The sequence below is a fragment of the Dipodomys merriami genome, unplaced genomic scaffold (genome assembly GCF_024711535.1).
Source record: "Dipodomys merriami isolate MVZ:Mamm:240054 unplaced genomic scaffold, mDipMer1.0.p SCAF_51, whole genome shotgun sequence".
In the NCBI taxonomy this organism is placed as follows: Eukaryota; Metazoa; Chordata; class Mammalia; order Rodentia; family Heteromyidae; genus Dipodomys; species Dipodomys merriami.
The window spans coordinates 1,010,898-1,037,493 of record NW_027206080.1 but is presented as its reverse complement, the minus strand read 5'-3'; positions in this window follow the sequence as shown (position 1 = coordinate 1,037,493).

The window sequence follows — 26,596 nt, the reverse complement described above, 5'->3', positions numbered from 1 at the left end:
CAACCGGAGCAGTAAGCTGAACCTCAACTTATGGCACTTTGTGAAAGTGTTGAGAACTAGAGCTCAGTTGTTGGGCACGCCACCACTGTCCATCCAGCACTATGGACAGCACTGCCTACATCTTGCTCTAATTAGTGCACGGTTGTGTACAGCTGAATGACCTCTGCCGAGAACACTCAGAATGAGGTTCTGAGTTATTGCAACATAGGAGCGTTTCACTGCTTTCAAGGCTTCTTAGGAAGAATTCTGGAATCTTGCTGCCTGCAGGCCTCTGGCTGGTCCGGATGAACATCTCCTTGTAAATCCCCCGTGGTTTCTTGTACACCCGTGAAATTTGGCCAGGTGATGCAGTTTGCATTGCTGTACAATTGCGCCTGCCTAGCTCTGCAGCGGTTGCAAACATTCAGGCGTGACAGCCAGATAAGCTGGTCCCCGTATGACACGGGAATAGGACTGGGTATATCTGCTTCCCCTTCTTCTCACCTGAGTGCTTCTGATTCCAGCTTTGACGACTACACTCTACTCAACCGGAGCAGTAAATTGAACCTCAACTTATGGCACTTTGTGAAAGTGTTGCGAATTAGAGCTCAGTTGTTTGGCACGCCACCACTGTCCATCCAGCACTATGGACGGCACTGCCTACATCTGGCTCTAATTAGTCCACGGGTGTGTTCACCCGAATGACCTCTGCCGGGATCACTCAGAATGAGGTTCTGAGTTATTGCAACATAGGAGCGTTTCACTGCTTTCAAGGCTTCTTAGGAAGAATTCCGTAATCTTGCTGCCAGCAGGCCTCCGGCTGTTCCGGGAGAACATCTGATTGTAAATGCCCAGTGGTTTCTTGTACACCCGTGAAATTTGGCCAGGTTATGCCGATTTCATTGCTGCACAATTGCGCCTGCCTAGCTCTGCCGCGGTTGCAAACATTCAGGCGTGGCAGCCAGATAGGCTGGTCCCCATAGGACACTGCCAGCGGACTGGGTATATCTGCTTCTCGTTCTTCTCACCTGAGTGCTACTGATTCCAGCTTAGACAGCTACACTCTACCCAACCGGAGCAGTAAGCTGAACCTCAACTTATGGCACTTTGTGAAAGTGTTGAGAACTAGAGCTCAGTTGTTGGGCACGCCACCACTGTCCATCCAGCACTATGGACGGCACTGCTTACATCTGGCTCTAATTAGTCCACGGTTGTGTTCAGCTGAATAACCTCTGCCGGGAACACGCAGAATGAGGTTCTGAGTCGTGGCAACATAGGAGCGTTTCACTGCTTTCAAGGCTTCTTAGGAAGAATTCCAGAATCTTGCTGCCGGCAGGCCTCCGGCTGTTCCGGGTGAACATATCCTTGTAAATCCCCCGTGGTTTCTTGTACACCGGTGTAATTTGGCCAGGTTATGCAGTTTGCATTGCTGCACTATTGCGCCTGCCTAGCTCTGCTGCGGTTGCAAACATTCAGTCGTGGCAGTCAGATAGGCTGGTCCCCAGAGGACACGGCCAGTGGACTGGGTATATCTGCTTCTCGTTCTTCTCACCTGAGTGCTACTGATTCCAGCTTTGACAGCTACACTCTACTCAACCGGAGCAGTAAGCTGAACCTCAACTTATGACACTTTGTGAAAGTGTTGAGAACTAGAGCTCAGTTGTTGGTTACGCCAACACTGTCCATCCAGCACTATGGACAGCACTGCCTACATCTTGCTCTAATTAGTCCACGGTATGTTGCAATACCTCAGGACCTCATTCTGAGTGTTCCCGGCAGAGGTCATTCGGCTGAAAACAACTGTGGACTAATTAGAGCCAGATGTAGGCAGTGCCGTCCATAGTGCTGGATGGACAGTGGTGGCGTGCCAAACAACTGAGCTCTAGTTCTCAACACTTTCACAAAGTGCCATAAGTTGAGGTTCAACTTACTGCTCCGGTTGACTAGAGTGTATCCGTCAAAGCTGGAATCAGTAGCACTGAGGTGAGAAGATGGGGAAGTAGATATACCTAGTCCCCTGGCCGTGTCCTACGGGGACCAGCCTATCTGGCTGCCACGCCTGAAAGTTTGGAACTGCGGCAGAGCTAGGCAGGCGCAATTGTGCAGCAATGCAAACTGCATAACCTGGTCAAATTTCACGGGTGTACAAGAAACCACGGGGAATTTACAAGGAGATGTTCACCCGGAACAGGCGGAGGCCTGCCGGCAGCAAGATTCCGGAATTCTTCCTAAGAAGCCTTGAAAGCAGTGAAACGCTCCTATGTTGCAATAACTCAGAACCTCATTCTGAGTGTTCCCAGCAGAGGTCATTCGGCTGAACACAACCGTGGACTAATTAGAGCCAGATGAAGCAATGCCGTCCATAGTGCTGGATGGACAGTGGTGGCATGCCAAACAACTGAGCTCTAGTTCTCAACACTTTCACAAAGTGCCATAAGATGAAGTTCAACTTACTGCTCCGGTTGAGTAGAGTGTAGCCGTCAAAGCTGGAATCAGTAGCACTCAGGTGAGAAAAAGGGGAAGCAGATATACCCAGTCCGCTGGCAGTGTGCTACCGGGACCAGCCTATCTGGCTGCCAAGCCTGAATGTTTGCAACCCTCACCCTAAACCTAACCCTAACCCTAACCCTCACCATAGACCTAACACTAACCCTCCCCCACACCCTAAACCTCACCGTCACCCTATCACCGTCACCCTAACCCTCACCCACACGCTAATCCTCATCCTCACCCGAAGACTCACATTCACCCTAACCCTAAACCACACCCTAAACATGGCCCTAACCCTAACCATAAACCTAACCCTCATGCTAACCCTAAACCTCACCCTATACCTCACCCTCACCCTAATCCTCACCCTAACCCTAACCCTAGTGCTTAAACTAAACCTAACCCTCACCCTCACCGTAACCCTCATCCTAATCCTCACCTTCTCCCTAGCCCTCACCCTAACCCTAATTCTACCCATACCCCTAATCCTAACCCTCACCCTCACCCTCACCCTCAGCCTAACCCTAATCCTAACCCTAACCCTAACGTAACCCTCACCCTAAACCTAACCCTAACCCTAACTCTCACCCTCACCCTCACCATCACGCTAACCCTCACTCTAACCCTAACACTAATACTAACCCTCACCCAAACCCTAAACATCACCCTCACCCTAACACTAACCCTAACCTTCACACTAAACCTAACCCTCAACCTAACCCTTAACACTACCCCTCATCCTAACCCTCACCCTCACCTTCAGCCTAACAATAACCCTAACCCTAATTCTAACCCTAACCCTCACCCCCACCCTAACCCTAACGCTAAGCCTAACACTCACCCTAACCCTAACCGTACCCCTCACCCTAACCCTAACCCTAACCCTAACCATCACCCACACCTAACCCTCAATCATCAACTTAACCCTCACCCTAAACATAACCCTCACCCACACCATAACCTGAACCCTCACCCTAAACCAAACCCTCATGCTCACCTTAAACATCACCCAAAACCTAACCCTACCCCTAACCCTCACCCTAACCCTAACCCTCAGCCTAAACCTCACCCTAACTCTCACCCTAACCCTAAACTAAACCTAACCTTAATCTTCACCTTACTCCTCAACCTAACCCTAACCCTAACCCTCACCCTAACCCTAAAAATAACCCTAACCCTCACCTTCAGGCTAGCCCTCACCCTAACCCTAATCCTAAGCCTAACACTCACCCTAACCCTAACCCTAACCCTAACCCTAAACCTCAACCTCACATTACCCCTCACCCAAACCCTAACCCTAACCCAAACCCTAACCCTCACCCTCACCCTAACCCTAACCCTAACAGTACCCTCACCTTCACCCTAACCCTAACCCTAACCCTCACCCTAACCCTAACAATAACCTTAACCCTCACTTTCACCCTAGCCCACACCTTAACACTAATCTGAACCCTAACCCTCACCCTACCCCTAACGCTAACCCTCAACCTCGCCCGAAAACTCACCCTAACTCTAACCCTAAGCCTCACCCTAAACCTAACCCTAACCCTAACCCTAACACTAACTCTAACCCTCACCTTACACCTCACCCTAACCATAACCTTAACCTTCCCCCTGCCCCTCCCAATAACCTTCACCCTAACATTACCCTCACTCTAACCCTCAACTTAACCCTAACCCTAACACTAACCCTCACACTAATCCTCAAAATAACCCTAACCCTAACCCTAAACCTCATCCTAACCTTCACCCTAACCCTATCCCTAACCCTCACGCACACCCTAACCCTCACCCTAATCCTAACCTTCACCATAACCCTACCCCTAACTCTATCCCAAATCCTCACACTAACCCTAACCCTCCCCCAACCCTCACCCTCACCCTAACCCTAACCCTAATCCTAACCCTCACCCTAACCCTCATCCTAATCCTAACCCTCACCCTTACCCTAGACCTCACCCTAAACCTAATCCTAACCCTAACACTCACCATCTCCCTCACCCTAACCCTAACCCTCACCCTAACCCTCACCCTCACCCTAACCCTCACCCTAACACTAACCCTAATCCTAACCCTCACCCTAACCCTAAACCTCACCCTAACCCTAACCCTAACCCTAACTCTCATCCTAAAACTTATCCTAACACTGACGCTAACCCTAACCCTCACTCTCACCCTAACCCTCACCCTCACACTAACCATAACCCTAACCCTAACTCTAACCCTCAAACTAACCCTAAACCTAACCCTAACCCTCACCCTAACCCTCACCCTAACCCTAACACTTAAACTAAACCTAAACTTCACTCTTACCCTCACTCTCACCCTTACCCTCACCCTAACCCTAACCCTTACCCTAACTCTCACCCGCATCCTAAAGTTCTCCGTCACCTTAACCCTAACCCTAAACCTAACCCTCACATTCAACCTAACACCTCACACTCACCCTCACCCTCAGCTTAACCCTAACCCTAACCCTAATCTTAACCCAAACCCTCATCCTCACCCTAACGCTCACCCTCACCCTTACCCTAAACCTAACACTAGCCCTAACTGTAACAATAACCCTAACCCTAATCCTAACCCTAACCCTAACCCTCATCCTCATCCTAACCCTAACCCTAACCCTAAATCTCACCCCACCCTTACTTCACACTCATCCTAACCCTAACCCTAATCCTAATCTTCACTCTAATCCTCACCCTCACCCTCACCCTCACCTGCACCCTAACCCTCACCCTCACCCTAAACATAACGTATATCTCACCTTCACCCTAACCCTAACCCTCACCTAAACCTAACCCTTACACTCAACTTAACCCTCACCCAAACCGAAGGCTAACCCTAACCCTCACCTTCACCCTAACCCTCACTCTAACCCTTAACCTCAACCTAACCCTAACCCTAACCCTAACCCTCACCCTCACCCTAACCATCACCCTAACCCTAACCTTATCTTTAACCCTGACCCTAACCCAAACCCTCACCCTAATCCTAAAACTAACCCCCACCCTAACCCACATCCTAAACTTGACCCTAATCCTATCCCGAACCCTAACCCGAACCCTCACCCTATCCCTCAACCTAACCCTTACCCTCACCGGAAGCATTACCCACACCATCACCCTCACCCTCAGGCTAACCCTAACCCTAATCCTAACCCCAAACCTCACCCTCACCCTAAACCTAACCCTAACCCTAAACCTAACCCTCAGGCTAAACCTCACCCTAAACCTGACGCTAACCCTAACCCTCAATCTCACCATAACCCTCACCCTCACCCTCACCCTAACCCTAACCCTCACACAAAACCTAACCCTAACCCTAACCCTAAACCTAACCCTCAATTTATACCTAACCCTAACCCTAACCCTAAACATCACCCTAACCCTCACCCTAACTCTAATCCCCACCCACACCCTAATCCTCACCATAACCCTAATCCTAACCCTAAACCTAACCCTACCCCTCACCCTAACCCTCACCCTAATGCTAACCCTCACCCACACCCTCACCCTAAGCCTAACCCTAATCCTAACCCTAACCCTCATCCTCACCCAAACCCTAACCCTAAACCTCATCCTTACCCTCACCCTCACCCTTGCCCTCACCCTAACCCTAACCCTAACAATAATCCTAACCCTAACCCTAACACTAATCCTAACCCTCAACATAACCCTAATCCTAACCCTCACCCTAACCCTAACCCTCACCTAACCCTAACCCTTACCCTCAACTTAACACTCACCCTAACCCTAAGGCTAACCCTAACCCTCACCTTCACCCTAACCCTCACTCTAACCCTTAACCTCACCCTAACACTAACCCTAACCCTAACCCTCACCTTCACCCTAACCATCACCCTACCCATCACCCTAACCCTAACCCTAAACGTAACCCTGACCCTAACCCAAACCCTCATCCTAAGCCTAACACTAACCCTCACTCAAACCCACATGTAAACTTCACCCTAACCCTATCCCTAACCCTAACCCTCACACTCACCCTCACCCTCAACCTAACCCTTACCCTCACACTAACCATAAGCCACACCCTCACCCTCACCCTCAAGCTAACTCTAACCCTACCCCTAATCCTAACCCCAACCCTCACCCTCACACTAAACCTATCCTAACCCTAAACTTAACTCTCATCCTAAACCTCACGCTAAACCTCATGCTAATCCTAACCCTCACTCTCACCCTAACCCTCACCCTCACCCTAACCCTAACCCTACCGCTCACCCTAACAATAACCCTAACCCTAACCCTCACACTAAACCTAACCCTAACCCTAATCCTCACCCTCACCCAAACCCTCACACTAACCATTACTCTCACCCTCACCATACACCTCACACCCTAACCCTCACCCTAACCCTAAACCTAACCCTCACCCTCACCCTCACTCTCAGTCTAACCCTAACCCTAAGCCTAAATCTAACCTTAAACATCCCCCTCACCCTAACCCTAAACCTAACCATAACCCTATACTTCATGCTAACCCTAACCCTAACCATCACCCTCACCCTAAGCCTAACCCTAACCCTCACCCTAACCCTGAAGATAACCCTCACCCTAACCCAAACCATAACCCTCACCTTAACCCTAACCCTAAACCTCACCCTAACCCTAACCCTCAACATCACCCTAACCGTCATTCTAACCCTAACACTCACCCACACCCTAACCCTCACCCTCAACCGAAACCTCAACCTTGCCCTAATATTCACCCTCACCCTAAACATCACCCTAAACCTAACCCTCACCCTCACCCTCACCCTAACACTAACCCTCACTCTAATCCTAACCCTCACCTTCACCCTAAAGCTCACCCTCACCCTAACCCTAACAATAACCCTAACCCTAACCCTCACCCTCACCCTCAACCTCACCCTCACCCTCAACCTCACCCTCACCCTAACGCTAACCCTATCGCTCACCCTCACACTATCCATCACCCTAACAAGTATCCTCACCCTAATCCTAACCCTAACCCACTCACTAAACCTAACCCTAACCCTAACCTTAACCCTACCCCTCACCCTAAACCTCACCCTAACCCTAACCCTAACCCTAATCCTCACCCTAACCCTAACCCTAGCCCTAACCCTCACCCTCACCCTAACCTTCACCGTCACCCAAACCCTCAACCTAAACCTAACCCTCACCCACACCCTAACCCTCACCTTCACCCTAACCCTCACCCTCACTCTAAACATCACCATATGCCTAACCCTCACCCTAACCCTAAACTTAACCCTCACACTAATCCTAACCTTCACTCTAAACCTCACCGTCACCTTAACCCTCACCCGAACTCTAACCCTTACCCTAACTCTCACCCTCACCCCAAACGTCTCCATGACCATAACCCTAAACCTAACACTTACCCACAAACTAACCCTCACTCTCACCCTCACCTTAAACCTCACCATAATCCTCACCCTTACCCTACACAACACCTTAAACCTAACCCTCACCCTAATGCTAACCCTAAACCTCACCCTAAACTAAATCTCACCCTTACCCTCACCCTCACCTTCAGCCTAACCTAACCCTAACCCTAACCCTAACCCTAAACATCACCCTCACCCTCACACTAAACCTAACCCTAACCCTCACCCTAACCCTAACCATCACCCTCACCCTCCACCTCCCCCTCAGCCTAAGGCTAAACCTAACCCTAATCCTAACCCTAACCCTAACCGTAACCATAAACCTCACCCTCACCCTCAACCCATCCCTAACACTAACCCTCATTCAAACCCGAACCCTTACCCTAACACTAACCCTCACACTCATCCTAAAAATCACCCTAAAACTAACCTTCAACCTACCCCTAACTCTAACACTCACCGAAACCCTAACCCTCACACTTACCCTAACCCTAACCCTACCCCTCACCCTAACACTAACCCTAGCCCTAACCGGAAACCTAACCCCAACCCTCACCCTAAACTTAACCCGCACCCTCAACTTCACTCACACAATCAGCCTAACCCTAACCCTAACCCGAACTCGAACCTGAACACTCAACCTAACCCTGACCATCACCCTAATCCTAAACCTAACCCTAACCCTCACCCTCACCCTAACCCTCACCCTACCATTCACCCTAACCCTAACCTTAACCCTCACCCTCACCCTAAACCTCACCCTAACCCTTACCCTCACCCTAACCATAACCCACACCCTCACCCTCACCCTCAGCCTTACCCTAACCCTAACCCTAATCCTAACTCCAACCCTCACTCTCACCCTAACCCTAACCGTAACCCTAAACCTACCCTCAACCTAAACTTCACCCTCACCCTCATGCTAACACTAACCCTCTCTTTCACCATAACCCTCACCCTCACCCTCACCCTAACCCTAACCCTCACACAAAACCTAACCCTCACCCTAACCCTAACCCTACACCTCACCCAAACACTAACCCTAACCCTAACCCTCAAACTAACCCTAACCATAACCCTCAAACTAACCCTAACCCTAACCCTAACACTCACCCTAACCTCACCCTAATCCTAACTCTAACCCTAACTCCCACCCTTACCTGAACCTTCACCCTAACCCTTACTCTCACCCTCACCCTAAACCTCATACTTACTCTAACCCTTACCCTAACCCTAACCCTAACCCTCACCCTCAGACTCAGTCTAACCCTAACCTTAAGCCTAAATCTAACACTAAACATCTCTCACCCTAACCCTAAACCTAACCCTAACACTATCCTTCACGCTAACCCTAACCCTAACCCTCACCCTAACCCTCACCCTAACCTTCACCCTAACCTTCACCCTAATGCTAACTCTAACCCTCACCCTAACCCTAACCCACACCCTAACCCTAACCCTAACCCTAACCCTAACTCTCAACCTAACACTAACCCTAACCCTAACAATAACCCTAACCCTAACACTAACTCTCACCCTAACCCTCATCTTCATCCTAACCCTAACCCTGACCCTAAACCTCACTCTCACCCTAACTCCCACCCTCACATCACCCTCACCCTCACATTTACCCTCAGCCTACCTCTCATTATCACCCTAAACCTCACCCTAAACCTCACCCTCACCCTCACCCTCACCCTAAACCTAACCCTCACCCTCACACAACCCTCACCCTAACGCTTACCCTCACCCTAATTCTAACCCTAACCCTAACCCTCAAACTAAACCATACCCTCACCCTAACCCTAACCCTCACCCTAATCCTAACTCTACCCCTGAAGATAACCCTCACCCTATCCCAAACCCTAACCCTCACCCTAACCCTAACCCTAACCCTATTCTTCACCCTCACCCTAACCCTCAATGTCACCCTAACCGTCACTCTAACTTTAACCCTAACCCACACCCTAACCCTCACCCTCAACCGAAACCTCACCCTCACCCTAATACTCACCCTCACCCTAAACATCACCCTAAACCTAACCCTCACCCTAACTCTAACACTAACCCTCACCCTAAACCTAACCCTCACCTTCAACCTAACCATCACTCTCACCCTAACCCTAACAATAACCCTAATCCTAACACTCACCCTCACCCTCAACCTCACCCTAAACCTAACGCTAACCCTAACCCTCACCCTCACACTATCCATCACCCTAACAAGTACCCTCACCCTAATCTTAACCCTAACCCTAACCCACTCACTAAACCTAACCCTCACACTAACCCTAACCCGACCCCTCAGCCTAAACCTCACCCTAACCCTAAACCTAACCCTAATCCTCATCCTAACCCTAACCCTAACCCTCACCCTCACCCTAACCTTCACCATCACCCAAACCCTCACCCTAAACCTAAACCGCACCCACACCTTAACCCTCACCTTCACCCTAACCCTCACCCTCACTCTAAACATCACCATATGCCTAACCCTCACCCTAACCCTAAACTTAACCCTCACACTAATCCTAACGTTCACTCTAAACCTCACCGTCACCCTATTCCTCACCCTAAATCTAACCATCACCCACACTGTAACCCTCACCTTCACCCTAACCCTCACCCTCACCCTAAACATCACCCTATGCCTAACCCTCACCCTAACCCTAACCCTAACCCTCACACTAATTCTAACCTCCATTCTACACCTCACCGTCACCCTAAGCCTCACCCTAACTCTAACCATTACCCTAAACCTCACCCGCACCCCAAACCTCTCCGTGACCATAACCCTAAACCTAAACATAACCCTTACCCACAAACTAACTCTCACTCTCACCCTCACCCTAAAACTCACCCTAATCCTCACCCTTTCCTTCCACAACACCCTAAACCTAACCCTCAACCTAATGCTAAGCCTAAACCTCACCCTAAACTAAACCTCAACCTTAACCTCACCCTCACCCTCACCCTAACCCTGACCATCACCCTAATCCTAACTCTAACCCTAACCCTCAACCTCACCCTAACCCTCACCCTAACCCTTACCCTCACCTTAATGCTAACCCTAACCCTAACCCTCAACCTCACCCTAACCATCACCCTAACCCTAACTCTAACCGCAACCCTGACACTAACCCAAAACCTCACCCTAACCCTAACCTTAACCCTCACCCTAACCCTCACCCTACCATTCACCCTAACCCTAACCCTAACACTCACCCTCACCCAAAACCTCACCCTAACCCTTACCCTCACCCTAACCATAACCCACACCTTCACGCTCACCCTCAGCCTTTCCCTAACCCTAATCCTAACTCCAACCCTCACTCTCACCCTAACCCTAACCGTATCCCTAAACCTAACCCTCAACCTAAACCTCACCCTCATCCTAATGCTAACTCTAACCCTCTCTCTCACCATAACCCTCACGCTCACCCTCACCCTAATCCTAACCCTCACACAAAACCTAACCCTCACCATAACCCTAACCCTACACCTCACCCAAACACTAACCCTAACCCAACCCTCAAACTAAACCTAACCCTAACCCTCACCCTAACCTCACCCTAATCCTAACCCTAACCCTAACTCCCACCCTTATCTGAACCTTCACCCTAACCCTTACTCTCACCCTCACCCTAAACCTGACACTTAACCAAACCCTCACCCTAACCATAACCCTCACCCTTACCCTAACACTAACACTAACCCTCACTCTAACCCGAACCCTTACCCTCACCCTAACCCTCAACCTCATCCTAAACATCACCCTACCACTAACCCTCACAGTAACCCTAAGTCTAACTCTCACCATAACCCTAACCCACACCCTAACCCTAACCCTAACCCTACCCATCACCCTAACACTAAGGCTAAGCCAAACCCTAACCCGAAACCTAACCCTAACCCCCACCTTAAAAGTAACCCTCACCCTCACCTTCACCCACACCCTCAGCCTTACCCTAAAACTAAGGCTAAACTTAACCCTCACCCTAACCGTAATGCTCACCCTAACCCTGACACTCACCCTAATCCTAACCCTAACCCTAACCCGAACCCTCACCCTAAACCTCACCCTAACCTTTACCCTCATCTTAACCCTAACCCTAACCTTAACTCTAATTCTCACACTAATCCTAACCCTCACCCTAACACTCACGATCACCCTAACCCTAACTGTAACATTAACCCTAACTCTCACATTAACTTTAACCCTCACCCTAACCCTAACCCTTACCCTCAGCCAAACCCTCACCCTCAACCTAACCCTAACCCTAACCCTAAACCTCACCCTAAACCTAACCCTCACCCTAACCCTAAACCTCACCCTCACCCTCACCCTCACGCTCACCCTCACATGCACCCTCAGCCTAACTCTCATCCTCACCGTAGCCCTAACCCTAAACCTCACCATCACCCTAACCCTCACCCTAACACTTACACTCAACCTCACCCTAACCCTCACACTAACCCTCACCCTCACCCTCACCCTCACCCTTAACCTCAACCTAACACTAACTCTAACCCTAACAATAACCCTAACCCTAAACCTAACCCTAAACCTAACCCTCATCTTCACCCTAACCCGAACCCTAACACTAAACCTAACCCTCACCCTCACCCTAACCCTCACCCTAACCCTCAACCTAACAATAACCATAACCCTAACAATAACCCTAACCCTAACCCTAATCCTAACCCTAAACCTAACCCTCATCCTCACCCTAACTCTAACCCTAACTCTAAACCTAAACCTCACCCTAACCCTTAACCTCACCCTCACTCTAACTCTCACACTAAACCTAAGCCTCACTCTAACCCTAAACCTAACTCTCACCCTCACCCTTAGCTCATACTCAGCCTAAGCCTAACCCCAATACTAATCCTCAACCTAATCCTCACCCAGACCCTCACCCTCACCCTAACCCTCACCCTCACCCTCACCCTAATCCTAAACCTAAACCTAACCGTTACCCACACCCTAAATCTCACCTAACTCTAACCCTCACCCTAAAACTCACCCTAACCCTAATGCTAACCCTAACCCTCACCCTCACCCTAACCCTCACCCTACCCTTCAACCTAACCCTAACCCTAACCCTAACCGTCATCCTAACCCTAACCCTAACCCTCACCCTAACTTTAACCCACACCCTCACCCTCAAGCGAATCCTAACTCTAACTCCCACACTAAACCTAACCATAACCTTCAACCCTAATCCTAACCCTAACCCTAAACATAAACCTCAGCCTCACCCTAACCCTCACCTTAAAACTCATGGTAACCCTAAACCTCAATCTCACCCTAACCCTCACCCTAACCCTAACCCTAACCCTAACTCTAACCCACATCCTCACCCTAACCCTCACCCTAAGTCTAAGCCTAACCCTAACCCTCACCCTAACCCTCACCCTAACCCTAAACCTAACCCTAACCCTAACCCTCACCCTAAACCTAACCCTCACCCTAACCCTAAATATCAGCCTAACCCTCACCCTCACCCTAACCCTAAACCTAACCCTAACCCTCTCCCTCACCCTAACACTCATCGTCAGCCTAACCCTCATCCTAACCCTAACCCTCACCCACACCCTAACCCTCATGCTCAACCGAACCGTCTCCCTCCCCCTAATACTCAGCCTCACCCTAAACATCACCCTAACCCTAACCCTCAGCCTAATCCTGATCCTACCCCTCACCCTAGACCTCACGCTATCCCTATCCCTAACCCTAACCTTAATCCTCACACTCACCCTCACCCTCATGCTAAACCTAATCCTAACCCTAAACCTCAATCTCACCCTAACCCTCACCATTACCCTAACACTCACACTAACCCTAACCCACACCCTCACCCTAACCCTCACCCTAACCCTAACCCTAACCCTAACGCTAACCCTAAACCTATCCCTCACCCTTACACTAACCCTCACCCTAACCCTAAACCTCAGCCTAACCCTCACCCTCACCCTAACCCTAAACCTAACCCCAGCCCTCACCCTCACCCTAACCCTCACTGTCACCCTAACCCTCACCCTAACCCTAATCCTCACCCATACCCTAACCGTCATGTTCAACCGAACCGTCACACTCACCCTCACCCTAATACTCAGCCTCATCCTAAACATCACCCTAACCCTAACCCTCAGCCTAACACTAACCCTACCCCTCACCCTAACCCGCTTCCTATCCCTAACCCTAACCATAAACCTAACCCTAAACCTCACCCTCACGCTAAACCTAAACCTAACCCTCACCCTCACCTTAACCCTAACCCTAACCCTCACCCTAAGCCTCACCCTAACTCTAACCCTAAACCTAAACCTCACCCTCACCCTCACCCTAATCCTAACACTAACCCTAACCATCACCTTAAACCTAACCCTCACCCTAACCCTCACCCTCACCCTTACCCTTACCCTAAGCCTAACCCGAACTCTAACCCTTATCCTAAACCTAACCCTCTCCCTCACCATAACCTTAAGCCTAAACCGAAACCTAACCCTCACCCTCACTCTCACCCTAACCCTAATACTAAACCTAACCCTCAACCTCACCCTAACCCTAACCCTCACCCTAACCCTAACCCTAAATCTCAACCTCACCCTACCCCAAACCCTAACCCTTATCCTCAACCTAATCCTAACCCCAACCCTAACTCTAACACTAACCATCACCCTCACCCTCACCCTCACCCTCAGACTAACCCAAACCCTAACACTAATCCTAACCCTAACCCTCACCCTCACCCTTACCCTAAACCTATCCCTAACCCTCAACCTAACCTTAAACCTCACCCTCACCCAAACCCTCACCCTAACCCTAACCCTAACCCTCCCCCTCACCCTAACCCTTACCCTAACCCTTACCCTCACCCTAACAATAATCCCAACCCTAACCCTCACACTAACCCTAATCCTCACCCTTACCCTACACCTACCCCTCACCCTAACCCTTACCCTAAACCTAACCTTCACCCTAACTCTAACCCTAAGCCTAACCCGCAACCTAACCCTCACACTCACCCTTATCCTCACCCTAAACCTAACCCTCACACACAACGTAACTCTCACCCTGACCTGAAACCGAACCCACACCCTAACCCTCACCCTAACCCTAAACATCACCCTAACATTAACCCTAATCCTAACCCTAAGCCTAACCATCATCTTAACCCCAACCCTCACCCTAACCCTAACGCTCACCCTCAACCTAGCCGTCACCCTAACCCGAACACTAACCTTAACCCTCACCCTCAACCTAGCCCTCACCCTAACCCTAACCCTAACCCTAACCCTAACCCTCACTCTCACCCTCACCCTTAGCCTAACATAACCCTAACCCTAATCCTAAATCTAACGCTAAAACTAACCCTAACCCACACTATAACCCTTACCCTCACACTTACCCTAACCCTAACCCTACTCCTCACCCTAACCCTTATCCTCACCCTAACCCTAACCGTAACCCTCACACTAACCCTAACCCTCACCCAAACCTAAACCTCAACCTAACCCTAAAACTAACCCTAAACCTCACCCTCACCCTATACCTCACCGTCATCCTAACCCTCACCCTAAACCTAACACTTACCCACACCCTAACCCTCACCTTAAATCGAACCCTCACCCTCACCCTAATACTCACCCTCACCCTAAACATCACCCTAACCCTAACTTTCAGTCTAACCCTAAACCTACCCCTCACCCGAATCCTCATCCTAACCCTAACCATAACCCTCACCCTAACCCTAACACACACCCTTACCCTCAACTTCAACCTAACCCTAACCCTAACCCTCAACCTCATCCTAACCCTTACCCTCACCATAACCCTAAGCCTCACCTTTAACCTAACCCTAACCCTCACCCTGAACCTAGCCCTCACCCTAAACCCTAACCCTAACCCTAACCCTCAATCTCACCCTCACCCTTAGCCTAACACTAACCCTAACCCTAATCCTAAACCTAACTCTAAACCTAAACTTAAACCTCACTCTAACCCTTAACCTCATCCTAACCCTAAACCTAACCCTACAACTCACTCTAACCCTTAACCTCATCCTAACCCTAAACCTTATCCTCACCCTAACCCTAACCCTAACCCTCAAACTAACCCTAACCCTCACCCTAACCCTAACCATCACCCTAACCCTAATCCTGATCCTAAACCTCACCCTCACCCTAAACCTCACTGTCACCCTAACCCTCACCCGAAACCTAACCTAAACCCTCACACTAACCCTAACCCACACCCTCACCCTCAACCTAATCCTAATCCTACGCCTAACCCTAGCCCTCACCCTCACCCTAACACTCACCCTAACCCATACCCTCACACTAACCCTAACCCTAACCCTAAGCCTCACCCTAACTCTCACCCTCACCATAAGCTTAACCCTAACCCTAATCCTAACCCTATCCTTAACCCTCACCCTCACCCTAACCCTAACCCTCACCCTAAACCTTACTCTCACCCTAACCCTCAACCTCACCCTAAACCAACCCTATCCCTAATCCTCACCCTCACCCTCACCCTAAACCTAACCCTATCCCTAACACTCAACCTCACCCCAACCCTCACCCTCACCCTAAATCTAACCCTCATCCTAACCTTAACCCTAACCCTCACACTAACCCTAAACCTCACCCTAAACCACCACCTAACCCTAATTCTAACCCTAACACTAACCCTCACCCTAATACTCACCCTCACCCTAAAAATCACCCTAACCCTAAACTGCAGCCTAACACTAAACCTACCCCTCACCCAATTCCTCACCCTAACCCTATCCATAAACCTCACCCTAACCATAATGCACACCCTCACCCTCAACCTAATCCCAACCCTAAACCTCAGCCTAACTCTAACTGTCACCCTAACCCTAACCCTAACCCTAACCACCACCCTAACCCTCACCCTAATCCTAACCATAACCCTAACCATAACCCTCACCTAACACTCATGGCAACCCTAAACCTCACTCTCACCCTAACCCTTACCCTAACCATAACCCTCACCCTAACCCTAACCCACACCCTCATCCTAACCCTCACCCTAAATCTAAGCCTAACCCTAACCCTCAAACTAATCCTCATCCTCACCCTAACCCAATCCCTCACCCTAACCCTAACCCATACACTAACACTAAACCTCAGCCTAACCCTCACCCTAACCCTAACCCTCACCCACACCCTAACCCTCACGCTCAACCGAACCCTCTCCCTCCCACTAATACTCAGCCTCACCCTAAACATCACCCTAACCCTCACCCTCACCCTAACCCTAACCCTACTCCTCACCCTATGCCTCACCCTAACTGTAACACTAAACCTAAACCTCAACCTCACCCTCACCCTAACCCTTATCCTAAACCTAACCCTCTCCCTCACCCTCACCCTAAACTTAAGCCTAAGCCTAACCCTAACCATCACCCTCACTCTCACCCTCACCCTAAACTAACCCTAACCCTACCTGTCACCCTCACCCTAACCCTAACCCTCACCCTCACCCTCACCCTAACCTCACCCTAATCCTTATCCTCACCCTAACCTTAACCCTAACCCTAAGCCTCATGCTAAACGTAACCTCACTCTAACCCCAACATTAACCCTAAACCTAACCATCACCCTCACCCTTCACCTCACCCTCAGCCTAACCCGAACCCTAACACTAATCCTAACCCTAACCCTCACCCTCACCCTCACCCTAAACCTAACCCTAAACCTCACCCTAAACTTAACCCGCACCCTCCCCCTAACCCTAACCCTAACCCTAACCCTAACCCTCACCCTCACCCTAACCCTCACCCTAAATCTTAACTTCAAACTAACCCTAAACCTAACCCCAACCCTCACACTAACCCTAACCCTAAACCTAAACCTAACCCTAAACCTCACCCTCACCCAAAACCTCACACTCACCCTTATCCTCACCCTAACCCTAACCCTCACCCTAACCCTAAACCTTAACCGTAACCCTCACACAAACCCTAACCCTAACCCTAACGCTAACCCTCACCCTAACCCTAAACCTAACCCTAAACCTCAACCTCACCCTATACCTCACCATCACTCTAACCCTCACCCTAAACCTAACACTTACCCACACCCTAACACTCACCCTCAATCGAACCCTCACCCTCACCCTAATACTCACCCTCACCCTAAACATCACCCTAACACTAAACTTCAGCCTAACCCTAAACCTACCCCTCAGCCTAATCCTCACCCAACCCTAACCATAACCCTCACCCTAACCCTAACACACACCCTCACCCTCAACCTAATCCTAAGCCTAAGCCTAACCCTCACCCTCACCCTAACCCTCACCCTAACCGTTACCTTCACCCTAACCCTAAACCTCACCTTTAATCTAGCCCTCAAAATAACCCTAACCCTAACCCTAACCCTCACCCTCAACCAAGCCCCCACCCTAAGTCTAACCCTAACCCTAAACCAAAACCTAACACTCACCCTAACCCTAAACCTAACCCTCCCCATCACACAACCCTCACCCTAACGCTTACCCTCAACCTAAACCTAACCCTAACCCTCACACTAAACCAAACCCTCACCCTAAACCTAACCCTCACCCTAACCCTAACCGAACCCCACAAGATAACCCTCACCCTAACCCAAACCCTAGCCCTCACCCTAACCCTAACCCTAAACCTCACCCTCACCCTAACCCTCAACGTAACCCTAACCCTCACTCTAAACCTAACCCTCACCCACAACATAACCCTCACCCTCAAATGAACCCTCACCCGCACCCTAATACTCACCCTCACCCTAAACATCACCCTAAACCTAACCCTCACCCTAATCCTAACCCTAACCCTCACCTAACCATAACCCTCACTTTCACCCTAAAACTTACCCTCACCCTAACCCTAACAGTAATCCTAACCCTCAACCTAACCCTCACCCTCAACTTCACCCTAACCCTAAAGCTAACCCTAACCCTCACCCTCACAATATCCATCACCCTAACACTTACCCTCACCCTAATCCTAACCCTAACCCTAACCCACACACTAATCCTAACCCTCACACTAACCCTAACCCTATCCCTCACCCTACCCCTCACCCTAACCCTAACACTAATCCTCACCCTAACCCTAACTCTAACCCTAACCCTCACCCTCACCCTCACCCTCACCCTCACCGTCACCCTAACCCTCACCCTAAACCTAACCCTAACCCAAACCCTAACCCTCACTTTCACCCTAACCCTCACCCGCACCCCAAACCTCTCCGTGACCATAACCCTAACCCTAAACCTTACCCTTACCCACAGAGTAAACCTCACTCTCACCTCACCCTAAACCTCACCCTAATCCTCACCCTCACCCTATGCAACACCCTAAACCTAACCCTCACCCTAATGCTAAGCCTAAACCTCACCCTTACCCTCACCCTCACCCTCAGCCTAACCCTAACCCTAACCCTAATCCTAACCCTAACCCTCACACTCATTATAACACTAAACCTAACCCTAACCCTCACTCCAACCCTAACCATATCCCTCACCATCACCATCACCCTCAGCCTAAGGCTAACACTAACCCTAATCGTAACCCTAACCCTAACCCTCACCCTCACCGTAAAACTAATCCTAACCTTCACCTTCACCCTAACCCTAACCCTAACCCTAACCCTCACTCAAATCCGAACCCTTACCCTCACCCTAACCCTCACCCTCAAACTAAACCTCACCCTAAACCTCAACCTAAAACTAACCCTAACCCTAACACTAACCCTAACCCTAACCTTAAAACTAACCCTATCACTCATGCTCACCCTAACCCTAACTCTAACCCTAATCCTAACCCTAACCCTAACCCTCACCCTTAGCCTAACCCTAACCCTAACCCTAACCCCCACCCTAACCCCAACCCTCAACCTAACCCTGACCCTCACACTAATCTTAACCCTAACTTTAACCTAACCCTCACTCTCACCCTAACCCTCACCTTAACCCTTACACTCAACTTATCCCTAACCCTAACCCCAACCCTTACTCTCACACTAAACCTAACCCTCACCCTAACTCTAACCCTAAACCTCACGCTCACCCTAACCCTAACCCTAAACCTAACCCTAACCCTAACTCTCACACTTATCCTAACCCTCACCCTAACTCTAAGCCTAACACTCACCCTCACACTCACCCTCAGCCTAACCCTCACCCTAACCCTAACCATAACCCTCACCATCACCCTAACCCTCACCCTAACCCATACCCTCTCTCTAACCCTAAGCCAAACGCTAAACCTAAGCCTCACTCTCAACCTAACCCTAAATCACAACCTCACCCTTATCTCACACTCATCCTAACCCAAACCCTAATTCTAATCCTCACTCTAATCCTCACCTTCACCCAAACCCTCATGCTAATCCTCACCCTCACCCTCACCCTCACCCTCACCCTAAACCTAACCCTGACCTAAACCTAACCCTCACCTAACCGTAACCCTTACCCTCAACTTAACCCTCACCCTAACCCTAATGCTAACCCTAACCCTCACCTTCACCCTAACACTTAACCTCACCCGAACCCTAACCCTAAACCTAATACTCACCCTCACCCTAACCATCACCTTAACCCTAACCCTAACCGTAACCCTGACCCTAATCTAAACCCTCACCCTCACCCTAACCCTAACCCTCATCCTAACCCTCACCCTACCCTTCACATTTACCCTAACCCTAACTCTAACCCTAACCTTCACCCTAAGACTCACCCTAACCCTTACACTCACACTAACCATTACCCACACCCTCACCCTCACCCTCACCCTCAGCCTAACCCTAACTCTAACCCTAATTCTAACCCCAACCCTCACCCTCACCCTAAGCCTAACCCTAACCCTGAACCTAACCCTCACCCTAAAGCTCACCCTAACCCTCACCCTAACCCTAACCCTCATTCTCACCCTAAACCTCACCCTCACCCTAACCCTAAACCAAACCCTCACACAAAACCTAACCCTCACCCTAACCCTAACCCTACCCTCACCCTAACACTAACACTAACCCTTACCCTCAAACTAAACCTAACCCTAACCATAACCCTCACCCTAACCCTAACCCTCACTCTAACCCTTATTCTCACCCTAAACCTAAACCTCACACTTACCCTAACCCTCACCCTAACCCTGAACCTAACCCTCACCCTCACCTTCACTCTCAGTCTAACCCTCACCCTAAGCCTAAATTTAACTTTAATCATCTCCCTCACCCTAACCCTAAACCTAAACCTTACCCTAACCCTCACGCTAACCTTAAACCTAAACTTCACTCTAACCCTCACACTACCCTTCAACCTAACGCTAACCCTAACCCTAACACTAACCCTCACCCTCACCCTAAGCCTCACACTAAGCCTAAATCTAACCCTAACCCTAACCCTCAACCTAACACTAACCCTAACCCTAGCAATAAACCTAACCCTACCCCTCACCCTAATCCTAACCCTAACCCTAACCGGAAACCCAACCCTAACCCTCACCCTAAACTTAACCCACACCCTCACCTTCACCCACACCCTCAGCCTAACCTTAACCCTAACCCTAATCCTAACCCTCACCCTAACCCTAACCCTAAACCTCACCCTAACCCTGACCCTCACCTTAATCCTAACGCTAAACCTAACCCTCACCCTCACCCTAAGCCTCAACCTAACCCTTACCCTCAACTTAACCCTAACCCTAGCCCTCACCCTCACCCTCACCCTAACCATCACCCTAACCCTAACCCTACCTATAACCCTGAACCTAAACCAAAACCTCACCCTAACCCTAACCCTAACCCTCAGCCTAACCCTCACCCTACCATTCACCCTAACCCTAACTCCAACCCTCACCCTCACCCTAAACCTCACCCTATCCCTTACGCTCACCCTAACCATAACCCACACCCTCACCCTCACCCTCAGTGTTATCCTAACCCTAACCCCAATCCTAACACCAACCCTCACTCTCAACCTACCCATAACACTAACCCTAAACCTAACCTTCAACCTAAACCTCACCCTCACCCTCATGCTAACCCTAACCCTCACCCTAACCCTTACCCTCACCCTCACCCTAATCCTAACCCTCACACAAAACCTAACCCTCACCCTAACCCTAACCCTCACCTTAAACCTAACCCTACCCATCACCCTAACCCTAACCCTAACCCTAACCCTAACCAGAAACCTAACCCTAACCCTCACACTATACTTAACCCTCACCCTCACCTTCACTGACACCCTCAGCCTAACACTAACCCTAAACCTAACCCTCACCCTAACCCTAAAGCTCACCCTAAACCTGACCCTCACCCTAATTCTAACCCTAACCCTCACCCTCACCCTCACCCTAACCCTCACCCTAACCCTTACCCTAACTTTAACCCTAATACTAAACCTAACCCTAACTCTCCCACTAATCCTAAATCTCACTCTAAACCTCACCCTGACCCTCATGCTCACACTAACCCTAACCCTAATATTAACCCTAACTCTCACACTAACTCTAAACCTCACCCTAACCCTAACCCTCACCCTCACCCTCACCCTCAGCCAAACCCTCACCCTCAACTTAACCCTAACCCTAACCCTAACCCTCACCCGAAAGCTAACCCTCACCCTCACCCTCAGCCTAACTCTCATCCTCACCTTAGCCCTAACCCTAAACCTCTCCCTCACCCTAACCCTCACCCTAACCCTTAAACTCAACCTCACCCTGACCCTCACACTAACCCTAACCCTCACCCTCACCCTCACCCTAACGCTCACATTCACCCTCAGCCTAACTCTCATCCTCACCCTAACCCTCACCCTAACCCGCACCCTCACCCTAATCCTAACTCTAAACCTAACCCTCCCCCTCACACAATCCTCACCCTAACGTTTACCCTCAACCTAACCCTAAAGCTAACCCTAAACCTCACACTAAACCTAACCCTCACCCTAACCCTAAGCCTAACCCTAAACCTCACCTTCACCCTAACCCTCAACGTCACCCTAACCCTCTCTCTAAACCTAACCCTCACCCACACCCTAAACCTCACCCAAAACTGAACCCTCACCCTCACCCTAAACATCACCCTAAACCTAACCCTCAGCCTAACCCTAACCCTAAACCTCACCCTAACCCTAACCCTCACCTTCACCCTAACCTTCACCCTCACCCTAACCCTAACAATATCCCTAACCCTAAACCTAACCCTCAGTCTCAACCTCATCCTAACCCTAACGCTAACTCTAACACTCACCCTCACTCTATCCATCACCCTAACAAGTACCCTAAACCTAATCCTAACCCTAACCCTAACCCACACTCTAAAGCTAACCCTCACCGTAACCCTAACCCTACCCCTCACCCTAACCCTCACCCTCACACTAACAACCCTAACCCTAATCCTCACCCTAAACCTAACCCTAACCCTCACCCTCACCCTAACCCTCACCGTCACCCGTACCCTCACCCTAAACCTAACCCTCACCCACACCTTAACCCTCACCTTCACCCTAACCCTCACACTAAACATCACCCTATGCCTAACCCTCACCCTAACCCTAACCCTAAACCTCACACTAATCCTAACCTCCATTCTAAACCTCACTGTCACCCTAAACCTCACCCTAACTCTAACCATTACCCTAACCCTCACCCGCACCCCAAACCTCTCCGTGACCATAACTCTAACCCTAAACCTTACCCTTACCCACAAAGTAAACCTCACTCTCACCCTCACCCTAAACCTCACCCTAATCCTCACCCTCACCCTACACAACACCGTAAACCTAACCCTCAACCTAATAGTAAGCCTAAACCTCACTCTGACGTAAACCTCACCCTTACCCTCAACCTCACCCTCAGCCTAACCCTAACCGTAACCCTAATCCTAACCCTAACCCTCACCCTCACCCTCACACTAAACCTAAACCTAACCCTCACCTCTACCCTAACCATCACCCTCACCCTCACCCTCACCGTCAGCCTAAGGCTAACTCTAACCCTATCCCTCACCCTCACCCTCACCCTAACCCTCACCCTAACCCTCACCCTACCATTCACCCTAACCCTAACCCTAACACTCACCCTCACCCTAAAATTCACCGTAACCCTTGCCCTCACTCTAACCAGAACCCACACCCTCAGTCTTACCCTAACCCTAACCCTAGTCCTAACTCCAACCCTCACTCTCACCCTAAACCTAACCCTAAACCTAAACCTAACTATCTCCATAACCCTAACCCTCACCCTCACCCTAACCCTAACCCTAACCCTAAGCATCACCCTAACACTAACCCTAATCCTAACTCTAACCGGAAACCTAACCCTAACCCTCACCCTAAACTTAACCTTCACCCTCACCTTCACCCACACCCTCAAGCCTAACCCTAACCCTAAACATTAACCTAACCCTCACCCTAACCCTAATGCTCACCCTGACCCTCACCCTCACCCTAATCCTAACCCTAAACCTAACCCTAACCCACACCCTCACCCTAATCCTCACCCTAACCCTTACCCTCACCTTAACCCTAACCCTAACCCTAACTCTCACACTAATCCTAAACCTCACCATAACCCTCACATTCACCCTAATCCTAACCCTAACATTAACCCTAACTCTCACACTAACTGTAACCCTCACCCTAACCGTAACCCTCACCCTCACACTCCCCTTCAGCCAAACCCTCACCCTCACCTAACCCTAACCCTAACCCTAACCCTCTCACCCTCACCCTAACCCTCACCCTAACCTTTACCCTCACCCTCACCCTAAACCCCACACTAACCCTAAGTCTCACTATAACGCTAAACCTATCTGTCACCCTAACCCTTACCTCACCCTCAGCCTAACCCTCACCCTAACCCTAATCCTCAACCTAATCCTCACCCTCACCCTCACCCTCAACCTAACCCTCACCCTCACCCTAAGCCTAAGCCTAACCCTCACCGTCACCCTAACCCAAACCTTCACCCTCACCCTCAGCCTAACCATAAGGCTAACCCTAATCCTAACCCCAACCCTCACACTCACCCTAACCCTAACCCTAAACCTAACCCTCACCCTAAACCTCACCCTAACACTCACTCTAACCCTAACCCTCACTTTCATCCTAACCCTCAGCCCCACCCTAACCCTAACCCTAACCCTCACACAAAACCTAACCCTCACACTAACCCTAAACCTACCCCTCACCCTAACCCTAACCCTCACACTGCCTCTCAACCTAATATTAACCCTAACTGTAACCATAACCCTAACACTAACCCTAACACTAGCCCTTAACACTCAACCTAACCCTCACCCTAACCCTCACCCTCAACCTCACCCTCAGCCTAACTCTAACCCTAAGCTTAAATCTAAACCTAAACATCTACCTCACCCTAACCCTAAACCTAACCCTAACCCTCACCCTAACCCTCACCCTAACCCTAACCCTCACCCTCTCCGTAACACTAACACAAACACTCACCTTCACCCTAACCCTAAACATAACCTTAACCCTCACCCTAAAACTAACCCTAACCCTAACCCTCACCCTAACCCTCACCCTAACGCTAAACCCTCACACTAACCCTCACCATAACCCTAATCCTAACCCCAAACCTAACCCTCACACTCACCTTCACCCTCGCACTCATCCTAACCCTAACCCTAAACCTAATCCTAACCCTAACGCTCATCCTCACCCTAACATTAACACTAACCCTAAACCTCAACCTAAACCTCATCCTCACCCTTAACCTCAAACTAAAACTAACCCTAACCCTAACAATAACCCTAACCCTAACCCTAACCCTAACCCTCACCCGAATCCTCACCCTAACCCTAACCCTAAACCTTACCTAACCAAAACCCTTACCCTCACCTTAGCCCTCACCATAACCCTAACCCTAATCCTAAAGCTCAAACTCACCCTCAAACTCACGCTCAGCCTAACCCCAACCATAACTAATCCTAACCCTAACCCTCAAACTCACCCTCAACCTAACCCTAAGCTCACCCTAACCCTAAATCAAACCCTCACACTCACCCTCATCCGCACCTTAAACCTCACCCTCAACCTAACCCTAACCCTTAACCTAATCCTAACGCTAACCCTTACCCTCACCCTCACCCTAACTCTAACCCTAACCCTAAAACTAACCTTAACCCTCATCCTAACTCTTACACTAACCCTAAACCTCACCCTAACCCTAACCCAAACCCTCATCCTCACCTGCAAACTAACCCTAACGCTAACCCTAAACCTCACCCTCACCCAAAACCTCACACTAACCCTTAACCCTCACCCTAACCCTAACCATAATCCTCACCCTAACCATAACCCTAACCTCACCCTCACCCTCACCCTCAGTCTACACCTAAACTTATCCTTCACCATCACCCTAACCCTAACTCTAACCCTAACCCTCAACCTCACCCTAATCCTCACACTAACCCTAACACTCACCCTAACCCTAACCCTAACCATTACACATACCTAATCCTCACCCTAATCCTAACCATCACCCCAACCCTAACCCTAAACCTAACCCTAACCTAAACCCTAACACTAACCCTAAACCTTATCCTCACTCGTTCCCTAACCCTAACCCTCACCCTCACCCTAGCCCTCACCCTAACCTAATCCTAACCCTAACCCTCACCCTCACCCTAACCCTAACCCTAACCCTCACACTTACCCTCATAAACACATTAACCCTCACC